General features: G+C 40.0%; 1 pseudogene; it reads left to right on the top strand.

Moving 5' to 3' along the window:
- LOC106314496 overlaps positions 1-6,799 on the top strand; it is a 14,189-nt pseudogene that overhangs the window by 5,481 nt on the left and 1,909 nt on the right.

The following is a 6,799-nucleotide window of genomic DNA, read 5'->3' as shown; positions in this document are numbered from 1 at the left end:
AAAACTCCCTTTGGTTAGCTTCCATTTGCCACTGCCAAAGTGGCTATCGAAACCGGCATCATCGAGCTTCCCGGTTGATATGAGATTGAGTCGAATGTCGGGAACATGCCTCACATCTTTGAGAACTATCTTACATCCTGTGTTTGATGTAAGAATAACATCTCCCTTTCCAACGATCTTGCTTCTTCCTTGATTTCCCATTTGAACATTACCAAAGTCACCACTTTGGTAGGTTGTGTAGAAGCTTCTATGAGGGGTGACATGAAAAGACGCGCCATAATCAACGATCCATGAGCTATCATCAGAGCTAAGATTACATTCTCCAATGAGATATAATTCTTCGCTCTGGTCTTCCACAATGGTGGTAGTCTTGTCTTCATGCTTCTTTGTAGGATTGAACCGGTCTGTTTTAATATTACCGGCTTGTTTGTCTTTCTTGAAAAACCGACACTCCGACTTCATGTGACCCGGCTTGCCACAATAATAGCAGGTAACTCTTGGATGTGACTTGGATCTTCCTCGAGATTGGTCTCATCCTCTGCTTCTGTTGTGACCACGAGTCTCTTCTCTACCCCGTCTATCAACAATGTTAGCTTCTGAAAAAGAGCTCGAACTTCGCTCCTTCCTGCGAACTTCTTCGTTTAGAAGGCTATCAGTGACGGTGTTCATGGTAAGCTTTCCCTCCGGTGCAGAATTGCTTAGGGTGACAACTAGTGTGTCCCAACTCTCCGGTAGTGAACTAAGGAGTAAAAGGGCTTGCATTTCGTCTTCAACCTTCATATCAACTTTGTTAAGCTGATTTACAATCCCCTTGAAATTGTTCAAGTGCTCCATCATGCTCTGGCCATCCTTGTACTCCAACTTTACCAACCGTCGAACAAGAAGAGCTTTGTTTCGAGGTGTTTTCTTTTGAATCATGGATTCAAGTTTTGTCCATAATTCAAAGGCATTTGTATAGGTAGAGACATGTTCAAAGAGAGATCGGTCGATATACTTGCGTATTACGGCAACCACTTTTCTATTAAGAATCTCCCATGCTTTATCATCCTTTCCTTCCAGCTTATCCTTCATGATGTTGGGCTCATGCAAATCCTTGCAATAAAGGTGATCTTCCATCATCGGTTTCCAATAAGAAAAGTTGTCCGTCGTGAGCTTGAACATATCACCTTCAAAGGTAACGGTGGCCTCCATCTTCACTTCTTCAAAGATAACGGTAACCTTGCTCTGATACCAGCTGTTGGGAAAGTTAGTGGATAATATTTTCTTCGAGAGGTTAAGATAAAATGTAGACGGTTTATGTTTGAGATAGCCTTCGTTTTTTAGGAAAGAGATTTTCTACTAAGGCTTGTGTTTGGAGATTTCTTGGAGACTTTTAGAACTCTTTATGAAATATTTTCTCTCTATTACTTTTCTTGATTCTTGGATGTTACAAATGGTGCTAAGTACCCCTATTTATACAAGTGAAGAATCAAACTCTAACATGTTCTAAATTTCTCTAAATTATTATCTTATTCCAAAATATCTAACATTAATTATTGGGAAAATTGAAAATATGGAACAAAAATACAAGTAGATTGTCCCTTTGCCATAATATGAATTATAAGTTGTCCCAATGCCATAATTTTTTATGTAAACCCAATTAAACCCCTAATATAATCTTTTAAACGTTTTTGTTAATTTAATTATTTAAAAAAAATAAAAAAAAAATTAAAAGTTTTTTGTTAATTTAATTATTAAAAAAAAACAAGAAATACAAAATAGAAAAATTGACAAAGCCCGACGAACCCTAATTTTTGCCTCCTCCTTTGGCGATAGAGAGAAAAGACGATTTGAAGTGCTCCAAAAGGGGATCTCGCCGTCGCCGGTGTCCTTCTGGCCGGTAAAACTCCGCCGGTGTTCTTCTTCTTCTCAATCGAAGCCTCAGAGACCTCGTCTCACTTCGCGACTCGTTCTCAAGTAAGTCGCCGAAGACCACTGAAGCTCATACCTCGTCGATAACTGAACTCGTGCCTCACCGCTCCGCTCTCACTCTCTCAGCCATAGTTTCAAGCAAACCAATCGATTCTCCTCAGGTTTGTTTATGAATTTTTTGCATGTCTTTGTATCTTTTACCTGAGATTTTTTAAGAGCGATTTTGACTGTCATAAGCTTCGATTTTTGTTTTTGTGAATTATTTAGGCTTCAATCTTATCAAAGTTTCCTACTTTTTGAGCTTTGGTTAAATTGTTTTTGTAGCAACCGATCTCTTGTAACTCTTGTTTTATCTTGTGACTTGTATTATGATGCATATGTTTTATGAATATTTACTGTAGTGATTGTGTTTCTTCCATTGTTCACAGGTATGACAATTGATCAGTTGCCTAAATGCTTATTCAAAGAGGGAACTGAAACACAAGTTGAGAAGGTCAACAACAGTTGTCGAACTTCCATACTTGCGAAGGTGGCGAAGTACTGTCCAGACGAGTACAAAGAAGTGTCGGAGGATCCACTATTTGCTCAGGTTGTGGCCATTTATGTACACAAGCTTCAGTTTTCGGCAAGAGTGATCCACACCTTCGTTTGTAAGTAGCTTCTGACCGCCAAGCGTCATGAGTTGTGGTTCCATTATGCTAGGAGGCCTCTCAGATTTTCAATGCAAGAATTCTATGTGATCACAGGTCTGAAATACAATGACGAGCCTGACTTGGAGATTGATGACTGGGAATATGATGGGGGGGGGGGTTTGGAGTAAGTTGCTAAGGAGACAAAAAAATATTTCGGTTCAGCAAATCAGGAAGGTGCATGTGAAGTTGTGTAATACCTGGTCTCGTGTTGATAGTCTGAGGTTGGTGTATTTGTGTGTGATTGATGATATTCTTATGGCGAAGGATGAGAAGGTGTGGATCCCACACAAGTACATCAAGCTCGTGATGGACTTCGAGAAGATGAGGAAATATCCGTGGGGTCTTCACTCTTTTGATATGCTGGTGAGTTCCATTATCAAAGCTAGGGATAAAGTGAAGACGCAAAACAGTTATGTCGTAGATGGATTCTCGTATGCACTTCAGATTTGGTTGATGGAGGCTGTTCCGGACATTGGGTCTCTTTTGGGTCAGAAACTGAGAGAAGGCGTAACTAACACGAGGTGCAGGAATTGGAAAGGATCTGCTAAGATTTCCTATGAGGATATTATTACCATAGAGTCTAATTTTGCATCCACCGTAAGTTTTGTTTCTTTTAATTGATGTTATTGATGTTCATAGTTCTTAAATTGTTGTGTCTTTAACTTTTTTTAAATTGTTAATTTTTTGTAGGGAGATGTGTTTCCATGCATTTCTACATCTGGAAATTTCAAAGACGTGATTACTGATGCTCAGTTTACTCGACCCTCTGAGATGAAGGATGAAAGAGTCGATCTAATCATTGACATGCAGCGAAATAAGTATGACTGGAGTAAGCATGTTTGGGTTTATAAGGAAATAGTAAAACCATTTCAGTACAGTTCTAAGGAAGATGGTTCAGATGAAGAAGCGGTTGTAGAGACAAGTGATACTGAAATTGAAGACGAAATAGAAAGCACCCGTGTGTTTCCTGCTAAGAAGAGGAAGAACAGGTTTCGGGATACTGGTGCCGAGTCAAGGAAGAAGAGGTTACTTTGCCAAAGATCAACCGATAAATATAGAGATCTTGAAGAGGAAATGAAGTCCTATATCCAGAGTATGTTTAACTCTTCTTTTACTGCCTTAGGGCTCGAGGTACGCGAGGTTATTGAATACCGCTTTATCAAATTAGAGGAGAAGATCCTTTCATCTCAGACTCAGGGTGGTGCGCCTGCTAATACTCAGACTCTTGGTGCTGATCCGTTTTGGACTCCTTATGCTGCTGCTGCTGCTACTGCTCCGGCTTCGGTTTCTGCTCGTGCTCCTGTTCCTACTCCGGCTTCTACCGAAGCTCCTGCTTCGGTTTCTACTAGTGGTCTTGCTCCTTCTTGCAGTGCAGCTTATGCTCCTTATCACAGTCGAGCTTCTGCGACTGCTCACATTGGTGGTCCTGCGAATGCTACAAAGACAAGGCCTCAGACAAAGGTAAACAAGAAGTAAATCCTTTTTCATGTCTTCGGTTGCTGTTCTATTTTCATGTCTTCGGTTGCTTTTCTTTTTCATGTACTCGGTTGATTTTCTTGCTGTTTGTAATATTATTGTAAGGATGATGTTGTCTTTGCTTTGTGTAATATTATTGTAAGGATGATGTTGTCTTTGCTTTGCTTTGGAGATTGCTAGAGTTGCACAGGAGATGAAACAGAAGCTAAAGATTGCGACGGTGGCTATGGTTGTTGTGGGAGCAATCATAGGAATATGGACTTCTCTTACTGTCTAAGCAAGTTCCAGTGATTGATTGCTTATTGTCTGAGTTTGATGGGTTCAAAATAGCTTAAGTTTGCATTATTGTTTTCATTATGATCGACTATAATACACTTGATGGCTTCTTGTTGACTTTCAGTTGCTGATTATTATCAGCTTCAGTTCACAATCTAATACTTATCATTTGTTTTATGTTGTTTCAAAGCTAGTAGCTTCAGTTTATTGCTTCAGTTCACAATCTTCTTGTTTGAGCTTATTGGGTACGAAAGAGATTAATGTTGCAGTAAATTGCAGTAAAAATACAAGAGAGATAACAAGATGTCTAATATCCATAACGAAGAACAATAAAATCCAAAACCAAGCAAAACAAGTAAATCAAGTAACCAACACCATAATGAAAAACAAGCTAATCAACAGCAAGAAAATCCAAAACAACGAACTGGCTAAATAACTCTGTCACATGTAGCTCTGTTATGATTCTCTTCGCCACATCGACTGCATATGTGCCTCTTTTTTCTTGAGCTCCTTACGATGAACGGATTTTGTCTTCAACCGTCTCGTATCTGCGCTTTCTTCTCCTTCCTGCTCCTCTTCTTGATTCAGGAGGTACCCCATTAGCATTCCGAACATCATCTGGAACAACCCAACTATCCTCAGGAACACCTATTGGATTGATAGTTTCTTGATAAGCTGTTCTCCAAGTGGAAGTCGTGTACATGTCATCTGTTAGTGAGGATGGGGCTCGACCAACTATTAAACCAGCCTTGATTGCGTGTCTACATGGGATTTTCAGTAGGTCGTATTTCCCACATGAGCAGGTTCTTCTGTCCAAATCAACTAGGCAGTCGATTGTATCTCCGCGAACCAAAAAACGGTACTCGTCAACTGGCTGCACCAAAAACGTTTTACCCTTATTAATCCGCCTGTCTATCTTTTTCTCGATGGCAATAGTTAATGGTTTTGTGTGCTTTCTGCTTCGTGTGCGGCATTCGAAGAACCAACGGGTCAGCATTTCTCTGATGCTATCCAACAAAGGAATGACTGGATACTCTCTTGGTGTGTGCAAAGCAGAGTTTATTGATTCAGTTGGGTTTGTCGTCCTGATGTAATACCTGAATCCTGGAAACTGACAGCGAGCCCACTTTGTAACATCTGCATCTTTTAAATATTTTCCAATAGCTGGACTAATATTGCACACAGCTTGGAATCGCTTCTGAAAATCAATGACTCTATAAGCTTTAGAAGCTTTTGCAATCAATCCAGCCAGTCCCTTTCCTCTGTAATGTGTGACCACATTATTCAACAAATGGTGGATGCAAATTCCATGTTGAGAAAGAGGATACACATTCTCTATTGCCTTACAAAGTGAGGCATTTCTGTCTGACACAAAAGCTAGAGAATGCTCGTCCGCAACAACAAACTTTAGCTGTCTCATAAACCAATCCCATGAACGATCATTTTCTGAGTCCACAACCGCAAACGCAACAGGATACAAGTTAGATTGTCCCATCTAAAGCTGTCACAGCAAGTAATACCACTTTGTATTTGCTCTTCAAAAATGTCTCATAAACAACAAGAACTTGTCGCTTGGCTGTCTGAAAACCTCGTACTGATTGGCCAAACCAAACGAAGAGAAATCTGAATCTACCATCAACATCGGTTTCATAAAACGTATGCGTTCCTGGATTAGCTTCTCTCAGCATGTGCAAGTACTTTGGAATTTTTCCAAAACTCTTCTCCAGAATACGTCTAACCATGCTAATTGCAAAATCCTGAGCATCCCATGCTAAGGACTTAGATATCTCGCATCTATGTTCCATCCTCATAATCTGTATGACATCATTAGTTTTGGGACCTTCTTTCACACCATCATACCTATTCTTTATTAGACTGCCAATTGTCTTTGCAGAAGCTGTCCGACCACCATTATTCATACTCGACGCAGCGCATGTATGATCCGCCACATATTTTTTGATGATGAAATATGTGGAACCTGATAACCCCTCAGCCCGAACACTCCATTTGCAAGGGTTGTATTTGCATCGGATGTACCAAAGTTTTCTGTCAGATTTCACAACTTTGTAATTGAAGTTATGCTTCATTGCTGACATTTCCAAAGCTGCTTTCAACATGGTTTTGTTTTGAAATGTTTCACCCCTCTTCACAACATCCATCAAATAAAACTGAACACTTTTTCCACTATCGTCTTCTTTTGCACTTATGGCGAGAACATCATCTTCTTCATAGCCGTTTGAGTTAGAATTATCTTCAACATCCTTGCTTGATTCAGATGAACTAACACTGTCATCTCGAGGTGGAAACGAGGAAGGTTCACCTTGCTCTCTGAAAGGCGAGTTAGATTTCTCATTATCAACCCCAATGTTGCCGTTGTTTCCACTGATAAGTGAAGCAGACACACACAACCTTGTAGAAGCTTTTCCACGTACATATGTAAGAAA

Source organism: Brassica oleracea, chromosome C9 (assembly GCF_000695525.1).
Source record: "Brassica oleracea var. oleracea cultivar TO1000 chromosome C9, BOL, whole genome shotgun sequence".
NCBI classification, from domain to species: Eukaryota; Viridiplantae; Streptophyta; class Magnoliopsida; order Brassicales; family Brassicaceae; genus Brassica; species Brassica oleracea.
This window is presented reverse-complemented; position numbering and strand designations above follow the sequence as displayed.